Source organism: Brassica napus, chromosome A8 (genome assembly GCF_020379485.1).
Source record: "Brassica napus cultivar Da-Ae chromosome A8, Da-Ae, whole genome shotgun sequence".
NCBI lineage: Eukaryota > Viridiplantae > Streptophyta > Magnoliopsida > Brassicales > Brassicaceae > Brassica > Brassica napus.
Genome location: NC_063441.1, coordinates 4,257,751 through 4,275,116, shown reverse-complemented (window position 1 = coordinate 4,275,116; position 17,366 = coordinate 4,257,751).

Genomic DNA, 17,366 nt, shown 5'->3' with positions numbered 1-17,366 from the left:
GACCTTTTACACTATTCTTTTTACTCATTTTTTATCTGTCTTTTGGAGCGTGGTAGATTCGATTTTAATCAACTGTAACTGTTGTGCGCTTTTTCTTCCTATGATTTTTGAAAATTTTACACTCACAAATATTTTTTACTTCTTCCATATCACTTAAGTCTTAAACATACTCTCTAGTCTCTACATGTCCGGTACTTTATTAGGCTCAAATGACTTAATCCTTTTTACACTACTTTTATTTTTTTATTTTTACCTCACCCAATTTCATCCCCTCTTTCGTTTTTTACAAACCCTAGATGTCGTTGAATTCTCTCCCTCCGCCGCAGTTATAGATTCACGGCGTTTCCGTCGCCGAGATTCTCCTAAATCTCTGATGCTTCAACACAATTTCATCCGTTATTTATCTCAAATCTCTAATTCCTCAACACAATCTCCGAACCCTACATATCGTTGATTTTTCTAAACGCGACGCAGCTCTAGAATCACGCCGTGTTGTTCGTCGCGATACTCTACAATCACTTTCATCCTCCAAGAGAGTCACCGCCTCAACGTTAGCCTCTTCTCTGCCCCTCAATGACTAGTATGTCTTTCCTTCTCTGATATCTCGATTCTTTTTTCCATAACCTTATTTCTAACTAGTTCTGTTTACCTCTTCATGCAGACAATGGTGTGTGTTCCCGGCCAGATCGTCGTCCTTCGCGGTTCCGATGAGTTTGAGGTCATAAGGAACTCTTGCTTTGGTCGTCTCTTCGATATCCCTGCTCGCCAGTCCCCTGTCTTGCACAAGCTTCTCCACAGCCTTCTGTGCAGACAGATTTTGCCTCTTCAGAAGTATACACTGTGGCCAGTTGTTGGTGGATCTCCCTTCCGGTTCTCTCTTGCTGAATTTCACACTGTCACAGGTCTCCCTTGTGGTCCTTTCCCTGATAGCTACGAGACACCTTCTTTCAACATCAGGAACCCTGCTAAGGACCCTCTATGGCATAAACTACTTGGCCATGATTCACACAAAACTATAGCTGACATTGGGCACATGCTTGAGACTGACCATACCATTCCCTCAGACAAGAGGCTTTGACTCGCCCTCATCATGATTGTCGACGGAGTGTTCATCGCTCACAAACAAGTTGCCAAACCTACTCTACACTATGTTCGTATGGTCGACAACCTTGAAGACTATCTAAATTTTCTATGGGTCGTGAGTCTTTTCTCAAAACTATTACCTGCATGAAACCGCCCACTGATGCTGCAAGTTGTTAACTTTCTAAACTTTCCTTGGGGCCGTGAATCTTTTCTCAAATACTCGTACATGTCTTGCCCACAAGTTATTGCACCTGTGAAACAGAGGGTAGACAACATTTGAGAACAACTGCATACATTGAAAAACCAAAGAGGGATCCATCTGAATCTAGGTCTCAAAAAAACCTTACCCACAGATTTGGTCGCCGGAGTTTTTGTTGCCTTCAGAGAAGAAAAAAGATAAGAACAAGCAATTAATAAACCTACGTTACCACTTCAAGCATCGTTGTACTGCTTTTAACGAGAGCCATCTGATTGCTTCCAAAAATAGATACATCTAACGACTCACAATAATCCCACTGTTTCATGTACCTACCAATTTCTCACCAATTTATTGCAACCATCCCATCTAACGAGAATCTCAAAGGTAGACGCTTGGTCACTTTTGACTTAACCACAGTTAGAAATCTTGTCCACCAGAAAGGCTTTTTGGAGAGAGAAATAGTTAAAGTAAGGGAATATGTACACCTCAAACACAAGGTATGTGAACATGCAAGAAACAATAGAAAAGTAACCTGAGACGTAAACAGCTCATGATTTTTTTTCATAAAAATTAGAGTCATGTAGCTAGATATACCCAAACATGTTCAATTTTAAAAAAATATACATGATTGGATACAAGGATAAATTACTGTAACTTTTTGGTCTTATCTTTTCCAAATTACCCCTACTATTGTCTCTTTCTCTCCTTTTGTATTTTTATCACCGATCTCTTTCTCTCTTTTCTACTTCTTTTTTTTAATCATGTCTTCATCTGATTGTTTCCAGCAAACCTTTTATACAATTCTCTCCAAAATTAAATCAGATTGATAGTGACTCAGATTTTCACAGTATCCCTCCAGTGATTATCACTTTTATTTTCTCTGATGGTCTCCACTAACTATGTTTCTGCCCCCAATCCTCTATCGAACTCTTCCTCTTCAACTCGTCTTCGCCGCCGCTGCAACAATTTCTTCGACACTGAATGTGCCATGCATAGCTGGGAATTCATGGTCTCCAATAAAGTCATTTTTCTGATTGGATCTTCCTTTTAATCTTGTTTCAACCCTGTTATAACAGAAGATAATGGTTTATTAATATACTAAAAAGATAACTCAAGTGTTAACGGTTAATAATCATATTATATGAATATAAAATAAATAATGATTCTCTAAAAAATAATGTAACTTAAGTGTTATTGGTTAATAAGCATGTTACACTTAGAAGATAACTCAAATGTTATGTTAAAAACAATCATGTATCGACTAATAATAAATTACCGACTAACAAGCTACGTACATCTAGTTTCTAATATCTTGTAACATCAACACAACCATGTATTGATTCACTACAAACGTTTGTGCCATGTTATAATTATATGTAGAGTGTTAATAAAACCAATAATATACACATCTATAAAATACTCATTCTTTGGTGGCAAGTAACATATCGGCTAATAAGTTATTTGTCATGTAACAAATAACATATCAGCTAACGAAACAATGTACCAAATAATAACTTAATTAACAACCATGTATTGAACAATATATCAGCTTATAAATAGTGTATCAGCTAACGACAATTATTTACAGTGTGGTTCAGGCTTCATCTCATATTTTTCGTCATATTGAGGATAGAGGATGAATCCTCTAACAATTCGTAATCGAATTTGTAGCAGTTAACAAAACCAGATATCAACCAAGGCAACTATTTGTCACATATTTTTTAGAAGTTAACAAAATTTGTATCATCAAACGACAATTATATCATCACATCTTGCCAGCTATCATTTGTGGCAACCTATTTTGTAACATCTAACCAAAAATATATTCCATGCAGCTATTCCCGACCATAAACACCAAAATGGAGGATCTGAAACTCCCTGGTCATGACTCACAATCTCGTCCGAGACAGTTATTCACTATAACATGTCAGATTAAGACTTCAACGCGGAATTGCTAGTGAAAGTGGTAAGATGAGTGATTAGATCTGGAGTCATGCCATTCTCACAGAAATCACCGCCTTCGATGGAATTGTATCCCAAATTGAGGAGCTCAACATAGCATTGGCGTTGAAGTCGTAGAACCCATACAATGATTTTTAGAGATCAATGGAGAAGATGATGAAACTCATGGTGATAAGGAAGTATAAGCTTGAAGAAAGCTTTAGAGAGAAGATGAACTTTACTGGATATTATTCAACTTAACGTTTCCAGATTTACATTGTCATGCTCTTATACACAATGAGCTAGCTTTGGATAAGACAAACACGTCAGCATACTAGAGAATCAAATCTGTTAAATAGCTGTATGTGGTGAGCTGTGTTGACCGTAGTACGACATGAACGTTGCGTTGCTTTATCATTGGCGACTGGTTTCAGAACACTCTGTTTGTCCTTTTGCTCTAAGCCCATCTCACTACCTTGTGTCTTCTGTTGGGCTATGATACTGAGCAAAGCCTCTGTCTTTGGCTCGTTATCGCTTACACACCCCCTCAAACTGGTGGCAGGAGGTTCTGAGACACCAAGTTTGGACCGGAGATTGAGAAAAGGACGTTGTGGTAGTGACTTCGTAAAGATATCTGCGAGCTGATGTGATGCCGGTATCTGTTGTACCACGAGAGCTCCAAGCGCAACACGTTCACGCACATAGTGAAAGTCAGTATCAAAATGCTTTGAGCGGTTGTGAAGGGCCGGGTTGGCTTTGAGGTAGACCGCAGACAGATTGTCACAGTAGAGTCTTGGAGTGACAGATATAAACACTCCCATTTCGCCAAGAAGAGCTGCTAGCCATTTCATTTCACATGCAGTAGTGGAGAGTGTGCGGTACTCGGCTTCGGTTGAGGAACGTGACACGGTTGGGTGTCTTTTGGCAGACCATGATATCACATTTGATCCAAGCAAAGTACAGAAACCTCCAGTGGATCTTCTTGTTTCTTTGCACCCAGCCCAGTCGCTATCACTGAAGGCTTGGAGAGTGATATCCGTGTTGGCACTGAGATTGATCCCAAAAGTATGTGTTCCTTTTAGATACCTCAGTACACGTTTCAGGTTTGTGAAGTCCGCAACCGTCGGAGCATGCATCTTTCTACACACATAATTCACAGCATATTGTATATCAGGTCTTGTCAGTGTAAGGTATTGGAGTTTACCGGCAAGACTTCTGAAATAGGTAGGCTGAGGAAAGAGCTCTGTTTGTCCTGGTACTCTATCCAATTGCAGTGGCAATGGTGTAAGAACAGGAGCACACTCGTCCATCCCAGCGTTGATTAACAGGTCGATTGTGTACTTCTCTTGACTGAGAAACAAACCATCTTCGTGAGCATGAACCTGAAGGCCAAGGAAGTAATGAACTGGACCCATATCCTTCATTCTGAACGTCGTGTTGAGAGAGTAAAGCAACTTCTCAATCAGCTTATCATTTTAAGTGTTGCTAGTCCTTCCTGTAAGCGATAACGAGCCAAAGACAGAGGCTTTGCTCAGTATCATAGCCCAACAGAAGACACAAGGTAGTGAGATGGGCTATGATACTGAGCAAAGCCTCTGTCTTTGGCTCGTTATCGCTTACAGGAAGGACTAGCAACACTTAAAATGATGCTTTTGTGGTATATGAGAATGAATGGGAAGAGGAATCACATCAAAATTGGTAGCTGAATAGAACTTTGAACAAAAATCAGAATTAAAAAAAAAAGAATGAATTTGGTATAACACAGAGAAAAGAGGAAAGAGGGCTTTGAGAAGAAAGAGATCTACGGGAAGAAAGAGAAACAAGAGAGTAAAGAGGAAAGAGGGCTTTGAGAAGAAAGAGATCCACAGGAAGAAAGTAGGGACATTTCTGTAATATTTTAAAAATAATAATAATAATAGGGTAGAAGCTTTATTACGGATGGTTATAGGTGTATTGGCGCTAATTACTCTAAAAATTATAATAGATGGTAAAAGAATTTTTTTGTCAGGCCCGTCTTAAAGAAATTATGGACCCTGAGCTTCCAAAAGTATAGTTATATTTCTGTAAATTTATGAATTAGGATCCTAATCTATATGTTGTAAAAAATTAGGACTCTAGTTTTTTAAGATTTTTTTTCAAAAAGAAGATCTTGTGCATTTGCAAGTTGGGGCACTCCCCAAAAATAGGTATCGTTTTTTTTTAAATACTAAAGAATCACAAATTAAAAAAATCATTTAATTATTAGAAAAATTCCACAAAAATCTTCCAAACACTTCCACTTTAAACCTCTAAATTTTATATTTCCATAATAAACAATAAAATTTAAATCATTCTTCTGCAGATGCTGGTGATGGATTTTACAGGCTTCAATCGTTGATGGTTCTTCATTTAATGGTGATAAAGTTCTTGTTGCAAACTATGATTTACTTCAAAATACATGAAATTCTATAGTACATTAATCTTTTTGACTATGTTATTATCAATAGAGCAATATGAAGAGTTGTATTGTCTCGATGACTCCTACTAGATTATTAAAAAAAGTGGCAGTCGTTCTCAATTCAGTCTGAAGCGTGGTATTTTTGGATTAATACGAAGATTATCTCCCTTGCGATTCAACTATTGTATAAACAAATATGGAGATTTTATATGAATAATCTTTAGTCATCCATACGCAAAATAGATATGTGTTATTTTGCTTTGCATCCCTATTAGTGTATCATTTTTTTTTACATTTGTTTTGGTAGTTCTCATTGTTTATAATTCCTTGGCATAAAAAGCTTAATAATACAATCAAGTGTAAAAAAAACCTTAAAGCATTCTTGACAAAAACTATGAAAGTGCTCACATGTTTCGTATAATATTAGGATGGACAGATTTGTAAATCTCTGTTAACTTCGTAAGTAACTCCATCTCCTTTGATAAAACATGTGCCCTTATCGTAATTACTTATATTTTTTTTTAATTGAGCCAACGTAAATGTTGTAAAAGAAAAGAATAAAAAATCTCCAACATATGATACAATTTTACTGGTTCAAACGCAGCGGTTGCAGTTGCGGTTGCGAGAGTTTGTGGATGCGGGCAGTTGCGGTTTCTAGCGGTTTTAAGAGATTTGTACGACTGGTACTGCGGTTAAAAATTGGTGCGTTTGCGGGTGACTTATGACTGGTTAACTACCTAATGTGGTAACAGTGAAATAATAAATTAACAATATTTACATTTAATGAAATTATAAAAATATCAAAAATCATAAAATTATAATAAATATAAAATTTATATTTAGAAAGTTATAATTTTTATTTTTGAAAATTTATTGAAATTGTTTTTATTATAAAATTTTATAATATTAATTAAAATATAATAGATATTTTTAATATTTTCATAATTTCAAATTTAATTTTTTTATTAAATATTTTTACTTTTGTATATATATTGTTTTTATAAAAAAAGAAAAAAAAATTTCCCTCCCGCAACCGCCCGTAACCGCAAACGCTAGCTGGAGCCAGCTTTTGAATTTATGAGATTCAGAGCGGTTTGAATCGGTTTAGAGCGATTTGAGTGATTGTTGCAAACCGCCGACAACCGCTACCAACCGCAAAAGCTGCGTTTGCGGGTGGTAGCGGGAGCACTAAATATTTTTGGATCTCCAACCAAAACACCAAATATTACACTAAAAAGAATATTCTTCATTATTATAATTAAACAAGATTCTCTTAGTTTTTAATAGTTTACTAAAATATTTATTATTGATGACTAAAAGATATTAACTAATATTAAAGTTTTAATTAAAATAATATTTCTAATTAAATTTAAAAAAAAAATATTTCTAATTTAAACATAAAATATATTACATGAAAAAAAAATATTAAACATTATTATTAAAAGAAACTCTTAGATTAAACAATTAAAAACACATAACAAAGCGAAATTACATCATACTACATTTAAGAATTAAAATATTCAGACCACAAATGTTCAATCAGTGTATTTCGAAGTTCGAAATGAGCATCTCGATCTTTGATTTGCTTATGACGAGCTAAAAATTCATGAAATTGAGCAACATCAGCACTTGTCATCTCCACTTTTGCATTCGAAACTTCATAATATCACTCAAATTACCCTATGAGCAGTTGTACTCTCTCAAATAAGATGTCCAGCTGTAGTACTTAGAGACCAAATCCATAGGGAGCGTGTGCAGACAATAGACTCAACAATATCACGATTAAGCTAGACAAATAGGTGTAAAGTAGTAAATTATGTAAAGCAGTAAATCAACTGATTTGTTGTGAGAATATAAAAGAAAATAGCTAGATTTAGAGTTTTATGCAATCATGATTATAATTAATATTGAAGCTAAGGGTATGTGAATGACAATTCTATAAATCGAGTTCTAATGCAAAGATATCTAGCTCTTGTTGCGAGTCTAATCAGATGACTAAGTCCAGTGCTCCAGCTCTCGCATGTAAACATGGATCGAGTGTTGATCGATACTATTGACTAGGTATTGATTGATACTTCCTTAAGAAAGCTTTATCGTAATAATCAATATGTTCACTAGTTTCCTAGACCAGCTATCGCATGTATTTAACAACTTAGCTCAATATAATTAATTCAGGATATAATCCTACTTTCGTTATTCTCAACAATCTTAAAATCAGAGTTCTAGTTAGTTACTCTTGAAAACACAAGCAGTAAGAACAATTCTGATGAACAAAATCTATAAATTCACCCTAGCAGTTCTATAGTTTTGGCTAATCCATCAAAACCATAATGAACCATAAATCTTAAAGAGTAAACTACTCAGACATAGCAAGACAAATCATAGCAATAGTCTTATAGAATGCATAATATAAATAGGTAGAAAATAATGGAATTACAATACAAATCTCTAAAAGAGTCTTGGATCTTCTCTACGATCTAAAAAAAAAATCTGAAATAGTTTCCTGTGTAAAAAGAAGGAAAAGATTGTGTGTTGTCCAAATAATGGCAAAACACATAAATACTAGGTAAAAATCGTCATATGTTATCTTGTAAATATGTGGATCTTTGGGCTTCAAGTCGGTCACGAAAAAGTCAGTGCGTCTACTTGCAACGGTGTCGAGAAACACCAAGGGGTCGGTGTCGATCGACACTCTGTCTGAATCTCGACTCTGGCTGGTTTCTTGAACAGCTATGAGTCTCTTCAATCTTTAGCTCTAAAATGCTCCATAATCTCCAGAATCTCCACATTGGATCGGTGGAGATCATGAAGTGTATTAATGTTTATCAGGTTAAACTTCCTAAACGGGTACACGTCTTCAACGTCAAACATCTATCGCATTGTCTTCATGGTGACAATGCCCCATCCGAGTGATTAGGCTAACTACATTTCTTTTTTCTCCGAAAGAGAAAAAATTCAAAGGCGTTCCTCTCCTTTTAGTCGAGTAGTAGGAGTTCCCCAATCAAGATACTAAGACTTGATGCAAAGGGCTTGCATAAGAGACAAAGGACAAACTGAAAGTGTAAACAAATACCAAGTTATCCAAAGAAACCAACTTTCAGAAGAAACATAATACATACCATAATATAGTCTATTCCACATCCGATCTTCTTCTCAACTTCAGGGTGATAAGGAAGCAGCATCTCGACTCTGGCTGGTTTCTTGAACAGCTACGAGTCTCGTCAATCTTTAGCTTTAAAATGCTCCATAATCTCTATAATCTCCACATTGCCCCCCCCCCCCCACCCCACCCCACCCCCCAAACACACACACACATAGACTTGGAAAGACTCTAAAATAGACTCCAAAAACATATAATAGATTCTTAAAAAGTTATATACCATGGCTGAAACTGGTAAAATTCATAGTATATCAATTCTTCCAGATTTATCCATTGGGTGTACTTAACAAAGGGAGCGTTTACCATTTCAGATGTACAACAAGCTCAACTAAAAAAAATTGGATCAGTGGAGATCATGGAGTGTATTAGTGCTTATCAGGTTAAACTTCCTAAACGGGTACACACATCAGACGTCTTTAAAATTCATAATATAATCTCCACACACTACAAGAAAACGTAACTTTAACGAGGAAGTTTAACGAGGAAAAATAATCCTCGTAAAAAAACGTTGATTTTGCGAGGAAAGTACGTAGAGAAAGAAAAGCATCGTTATTTCGTCGTAAGGTAACGACAAAACATATTCGTCGTAAAGACGATGTAAATTGACGTGGCTTTTACGAGGAAATAGTTTTTCTCGTAAAAGCCACGTAAATTTCGCGAGTGCTTTACGACGAAATATTTTACGTGTACTTAACGAGGAAATTTTGAATCCACCAACTTGGTAGGTGGCTCACGTTTTTTTTTGGCCATACAATTAATTTTCGTCGTAATTTCATAGTAAAATTACAACTACCAGATTCGAAATTTTCTATAAATATGGATGTTGGAACATCATTTTAAACACACCAACAACAAAAAACGTGAAAGAAAAAAAAATGGCTGGCTCTGGGACTATTTACGAGTTGCGGAATTGGATGTATATGCATAGAGATGCTAACGGGAGAGTGACGAAAGAATACCTTGCGGGGCTGGAGACATTTATGCACCAAGCAGATTCAACACCGCTCGCCCAAGAAAGTGGTAAGATGTTCTGTCCTTGTCGGAAATGCAACAATTCGAAATTGGCAAACCGTGAAAATGTTTGGAAGCATTTAATAAATAGAGGTTTCACGCCAAATTACTATATCTGGTTTCAACATGGGGAAGGTTATAATTATGATCAGAATGAAGCTAGTAGTAGTAATAGCAATTTTCAGGAAGAACCGGTTAATCATCATTTGCATAATGAACATAGTTACCATCAGGAGGAGATGGTAGATTATGATAGGGTTCATTATATGGTAGCTGATGCATTCGTAGCTCATGATGAAGATGATGAACCTAATATAGATGCAAAAAAGTTTTACGGAATGTTAAACGCGGCGAATCAACCACTTTACAGTGGTTGTAGAGAAGGTCTCTCTAAATTGTCGTTGGCTGCTAGAATGATGAATATTAAAACTGATCACAATCTACCTGAAAGTTGCATGAACGAATGGGCGGACTTGTTTAAAGAGTATTTGCCGGAAGACAATGTGTCTGCTGATTCTTATTATAGTTTATAGTCTTGGGTTGCCTTCGGAGATGATAGATGTCTGCATCGACAACTGCATGATCTATTGGGGAGATGATGAGAAGCTAGAAGTATGTCGATTCTGCAAGAAGCCACGATTCAAGCCGCAAGGACGGGGACGTAATAGGGTACCGTACCAAAGGATGTGGTACCTACCAATTACAGACATATTGAAAATATTGTATCAATCAGAGCAGACTGCTGCAAAGATGAGATGGCATGCCGAGCATACTCAGACGGATGGTGAGATGACTCATCCATCAGATGCAAGAGCCTGGAAACATTTCAACAAAGTACATCCGGATTTTGCTAGCAATAGCCGGAATGTGTATCTCGGATTATGCACAGATGGATTTAGTCCGTTCGGAATGTCAGGGAGACAATATTCATTGTGGCCAGTCTTTCTTACGCCATACAACCTGCCACCGGAGATGTGCATGCAACGGGAGTTGCTATTCTTGACGATATTGATACCTGGTCCGAACCATCCAAAAAGGTCCCTGGATGTTTTCCTACAACCACTGATAAAAGAGTTGAAGGATTTGTGGTCAACAGGGGTGAGGACGTATGACTGTTCAACGAAGACGAATTTTACGATGCGAGCTATGCTTTTGTGGACCATAAGTGACTTTCCTGCATATGGGATGTTGTCTGGATGGACTACACATGGGAGATTAGCTTGTCCATATTGTAATGGAACGACAGATGCGTTTCAACTGAAGAATGGTAGGAAGACAAGTTGGTTTGATTGTCATCGTCGATTTCTTCCCATTGGCCATCCTTACCGAAGAAACAAGAATTTGTTTAGGCACAAAAGGGTTGTGAGAGACACTCCTCCACCATATCTAACTGGAGAACAAATTGAAGCACAAATCGACTACTACGGAGCTAACGAAACAGTTCGTTGGGGTGGTAATTGGCATGTCCCTCGTAATATGCCTGATTCTTACGGTGTTCATCACAACTGGCACAAGAAGAGTATATTTTGGGAGTTGCCATATTGGAAGGATCTTCTTCTGCGCCACAACCTCGATGTGATGCATATAGAGAAGAATTTCTTTGAGAACATCATGAATACAATATTGAATGTCCCAGGGAAGACAAAAGACAACATAAAATCGAGGTTGGACTTGCCGGATATTTGCTCAAGAAGCGAGTTACATATTAAAAGCAATGGACAAGTTCCCGTTCCGATATTCAGACTGTCTTCAGAAAAAAAGTCGGTGTTGTTCAACTGGGTGGCATCAGAAGTGAAGTTCCCCGATGGGTATGTTTCAAATCTCTCTAGATGTGTTGAAAAGGGTCAAAAGTTCTCTGGGATGAAGAGTCATGATTGTCATGTCTTTATGCAACGACTACTGCCCTTTGCATTTGCGGAGCTACTTCCAACAAACGTACATGAAGCACTTGCAGGTTCGTAGTGTTTTATATCACAATAATTTTATAACGGTCTAGTTTGCAAAATAATATACGACTAACAATGTGTTTAATTGTTTTTGGAATATAAAAGGCATTGGAGCATTTTTCAGGGATCTGAGCACACGCACTCTTAAAGAAGAAGTTGTAGAACAGCTTCAGGAGAACATTCCCATCTTATTGTGCAACTTGGAGAAGATATTTCCTCCTGGATTTTTTGACGTCATGGAGCATCTAGCTGTCCACCTCCCATATGAAGCATTGCTTCGTGGACCTGTACATTACGGATGGATGTATCAGTATGAGCGAGCCATGAAATATTTGAAGGGAAAAGCAAAGAACCTCGCCAAAGTTGAAGGTTCTATAATTGCTGGAAGTTTGACGGAAGAAGTTTCTCACTTCACATCGTACTACTTTGCGTCAAAAGTACGTACCCGTAGAAGAGCTCCAAGAAGATATGATGATGGTGGAGTTGCGCCAACATATGCAGTTGCTGGTGTTCCAGACATCTTTAGCCAGATTGGACGACTCGGTGGGAAGTCTAAAGAGGTTTGGTGGTCGAGTGAACAAGACGCTCATAGTGCACACACCTATATTCTACTCAATTGCGAGGATCCATTGATGCGTTATTTTGAAAGGTAACATATATGGACACTTCAAAACACATATAATTAATTATATAATTGCAAGAGATTCATTCCTATGAAATGTGATTAATTTTACAGCCTATTTGTTTCTCAAGTCGAAGAAACATTTCCTGGTATATCCACAAGTGACGTAGACAAAAGGAAAGATCAGCACTTCATTAAGTGGTTGCGGAATCAGGTATTATAACTCAAACTATTTTTTCATACATGATTTGTATTTTAATGTTCTCTTTATTTTTGCAGGTTGATTATGACGACGATGCAGATTATCCTAAGTGGTTACACGAAGTAATTCAATCTCCACTTGTAAAGGTCACCACATCACAGATGTATTTCACACGAGGCTACACTTTTCACACATATGAGTATGGTAGACAGCGGGCGACCAGTAACTATGGAATATGTGTGAAAGGGGAAACAGATTTCTACGGGATCTTGACGGAGATTATTGAAGTCGAATTTCCAGGGATACTGAAGCTGAAATGCGTCATCTTCAAATGTGAATGGTTCGACCCCGTCGTCAACAGAGGTGTTCGGTCTAACAAATTTGGTGTAGTTGATGTCAACGGTGGACGTCGGTACAACAAATTCGAGCCTTTCATCTTAGCTTCACAAGCAGACCAAGTTAGCTTCCTTCCATACCCTCGGATGAGAGATTCGGGTATAAATTGGTTAGCAGTGATCAAAGTTACACCTCGAGGACGAATCATCAGTGGAGAAGAACCACCATTGCAAGAAGAACAGATAAATGAAGTCGAGGAACCTGAACAAGAAGTTGATGACATCCTTCTCATTGATCCGCATAATCACGAATACGAAGATCTTACCGATGATGCCACAGACGAAGCTGTAGAAGACGAGTTTAATGAAAATGATGATATTTCTAGTGATGACGAGAATGTCGATGTATCCGATTGATGTATTTGATTTTGTGTAGTTTGTTTTATGAATAAGGTAATGTGAGAGTTTGTTTTATGAATAAGGTAATGTGGGAGTTTGTTTTATGAATAAGAAATTGTGGGAGTTTGTTTTATAAATAAGTAAATGTGGGAATTGTGGTTTGGAATGGAAATAAAGATGGGGTTTGGAATATATGAAGTAGAAGATAAGGAATATGGGGTTTTGGGGTTTGGGGTTTCGGATTTTAGGGATTTAAACGTACTGCTCGTTAATTCCTCGTAATTTGACGTCGAATGTACGACGTAATCCTCGTTTATTCCACGTAGGACAGAATCGTCGTAAAGAACTCGTTAGCTTACGTGGAAATAACGACGAAAGTAAAAAAAAAAAAGAAAGCGAAACCCGTTAATTCCACGTAGGACGGAATCGTCGTAAAGACCTCGTAAGGTAAATTGACGTAAATACCACGTAAAGTAAATGACGAAGGAGGCACTCTTTAATTCCACGTAGGATGATTTCGTCGTAAACACCTCGTAACAGAAATCGTCGTAAAAACCTCGTAGACTTAAAAACTAGAAAAAAAGGAAAAGAAGAGAGACACCAGATTTACATGTGGCAAGACTTCCAGCAATTATAATACTTAAGTCTCGCCCACATAAATTCTAATATCTTCTTCTCTTTCTTTTTTTCCAAATATTTCTAATTTGGTGAAAAGCGGGACTAGCTACTTCCTCATAGTATAAAAACTAGAAAAAAGAAAAAAAGAAAGATACTGGAATTATATGTGGCGAGACTTAAGTCTCACCCACATAAATTCTAATATCTTCTTTTTTTCTTTTTTTTTTCAAATATTTCTAATTTGAAAAGTATTTTGGTGAGGAGTGTGATTTGAGATAGGGTGTGTTTTGTGAGTTTGTGTGTGTGGTTTGAGAAGGAAAGTTGTGGGTATTTATAGAAAATAAAGGCTCGCTAATTCCTCGTAACTGGTTAACTCGTTAATTCCACGTAACCCTTTTCGTCGTAAAAACGTCGTTAACGAAAACGCGGGCCTTTGTATTTCGTCGCTATTTCGTCGTAAATGAAAACGCGGGCCTCTGTAATTCCTCGTAAGTTTACGAGGAAATTACGAGGACAAGTAATCTTATATATATCCCGAGCGAGCTCGCTCCGTCTTTCCTCTCCACTTCCTCTCCACTTCCTCCCTAATTCGTAGCAATGGTAAGTCTCTCTAATTCCTCTCTAGTTTGATTAGTTTAGGATAGATTAGGTGGTTAGTATAGGGAATTTAGATAGGTTTACGGATCTTATGTTATTTAGTGTTGATTAGGTGGATAATGTTGGGAAGTATATTGTTCACGAAAATTTAAAAAATTAAATTTTTTTCTCAGGTTCGAAAAGGTAGACTTACTGCCCATTACAGAGAGATGTTCGGTGAGCCGGGTAGTCGTTTAGACCCGTCGTCTTCTTCAGCTCCCGGTTCTTCGGGTCAGGAGACTGTCCCCGAGACTCAGTACACTCAGAGAGTCATTGGATCTCCTTCTTCTAGTGCACCATCGGTTCCTCACGTGCCTCCCCAGATGGCTCCTCCTCCTGTGCCTCCTACGATGCCGGCACCTCCGATGCCCGCGGCCGAGATTCATCCCGATTTGATGGTGCCTCCGAGTGCTCCTTACTCGCAGTACACCGTAGAGGACATTCTCCGTCTGCCAGGCAGAGAAGGTTTACCAGTCATCGACCCCGACCGACCGGACGGAACTTTATGGTATGTTTCATTATTTTTTTATTCTTTTTAAATTCTTTTATAACTTTAAAAAATAATTTATATTTTAAATTTGTATTTTTCAGGTGGGGGATTGACGGATGTCTTGCATCGGACGTAACCGACACGATAAAAGGTTACTTCTCCATGCCACATCCGAACTGGAAAACGACGCCCCACTACGTCAGAAAGACGTGGTTCAAAATTTACGCTGTAAGTTCTATTAATTAAATATATATCTTTAAATTTTTTTATTATTTATATATATTTTTTTTCTGAAAAACTAATTATAAATTATTTTTTCCAACAGCAAAAATATAATTGGGCCTTGGGGATCACTGAGAGGGTGAGGAAGAAGTTTGTCGCGAAGGCGAAAGTTCGCTTGTTGGACACGGTCTCCAACTGGAAGGGTGACTGGATCGTGAAGGGGTATGAGCGTGGCAAACCCGCTGAGCTCACCACGGATGTCTGGGATGGCCTCATCCGATATTGGCGTCTTCCTGATTCCATTAGAATCGCCCAGTCTTGCTCTAACTCCCGTAACACAGTCGATGAGCACGGGAACGGGCCGATGCTTCACACTACGGGCCAAAAACCCCACGCCGGTGTCCGTTTGGAAATGGTAATTAAAAATTTAATTATATTAAATTTTTAGTATATTTTTATATATATTCTAATTAACAACTTTCTTAAATGTTTTTTTAGGCCAAAGAGACGGGAGAATTCCCGTCTCTTATGCAACTTTACGAGAGGACCCACAAGAACAAGGCGGGCCGATTTATAGATGGCAAGTCCGAGCAAATCTACAACGATTTGGCTGCTCGGGTTGAAGAACGCCAGACCCAGCTGACCCAACAGTCCACCGATGGATTACCCGTCACCTTATCCACACCTGAAGTGGATAAGCTTTACGAGGAGGTAAATTTTCTAAAATTTTAATTTTCTTAAATATTCATTTAATTTAACTTTAAATTTTTACTAACAAAATTTATTTTTTGTTTTTAAGGTTGTCCCTAAAAAAAAGGGACGGACGTTGGGGATTGGTTCCGTCAACGATGTTCCGAGAGCGACATCGTCTTATGTTCAGCGACGGGATGATGAAGTCTCTCAGCTGCGTAGGGAGTCCGAAGAGCTGCGTAGAGAGTCTACTCAGCTGCGTAGAGAGTCTACTCAGCTGCGATCTCGTATGGGTGGACTCGAGGGCTTCTTGGACGTTGTAGCGGCCACAAATCCGGAATGGACGACTTTGTTGAGGAACATGCGACAACAAAATCCTATCCCAGGCCAGTCACCGACCGACGACTCACATGCCGAGGCGGATGTTCAGGCGAGGAGTGATGAATTCTACGAGGCGATTAACGACCACCCTTAGTTCTTTTTAATTTCGGTTCTTGTATTATGAATTCAAAACTTATTTATATATAAAATATTTTGGTTTTGATTTTTTTAGAATTTTAATTTTATTAATAATTTAAATTATATTTATAATTATAATTTTTTATATTTCTATAAAATAATGAAACGAAGTAAATTCGTAGCTAATTTTGCGGCTTCTTTACGTGGAAGCTTAACGTGGTTTTTACGAGGAAACATTTACAAGGAAATAACGTGGAAATCTATCAAGGTTTTTACGTTTTCTTTACGTGGAAAGCTGTCAAGGTATTTACGTTTATTTTACGAGTATTTATTTACGTGGGTTTTACGAGGAAAGTTTTTCGTGGTATTTATGAGGAAACTTAGCGACGTCCTTACGTGGAATCTTTACGTGGTCTTTACGACGAAATATCCTCCTTCGCTTTTACGACGAAATTATTTCCTCGCTACTTTACGACAAATTAGCGAGGATATATGCGTTACGACAAACGTATACCGATGAAACGGGTTTCCTCAATAATTCGTCGTAACACTGCTTTTACGACGAAGTAACGAGAAAAACTGCCCTCGTAAAACTTAGCGACGTCCTTACGTGGAATCTTTACGTGGTCTTTACGACGAAATATCCTCCTTCGCTTTTACGACGAAATTATTTCCTCGCTACTTTACGACAAATTAGCGAGGATATATGCGTTACGACAAACGTATAACGATGAAACGGGTTTCCTCAATAATTCGTCGTAACACTGCTTTTACGACGAAGTAACGAGAAAAACTGCCCTCGTAAAACTTGTGTTATCTTGTAGTGACATTGCCCCCCCCCCCCCCCCCCCCCCAAGACTCTAAAATAGACTCCAAAAACATATAATAGATTCTTAAAAAGTTATATATTTTTTTT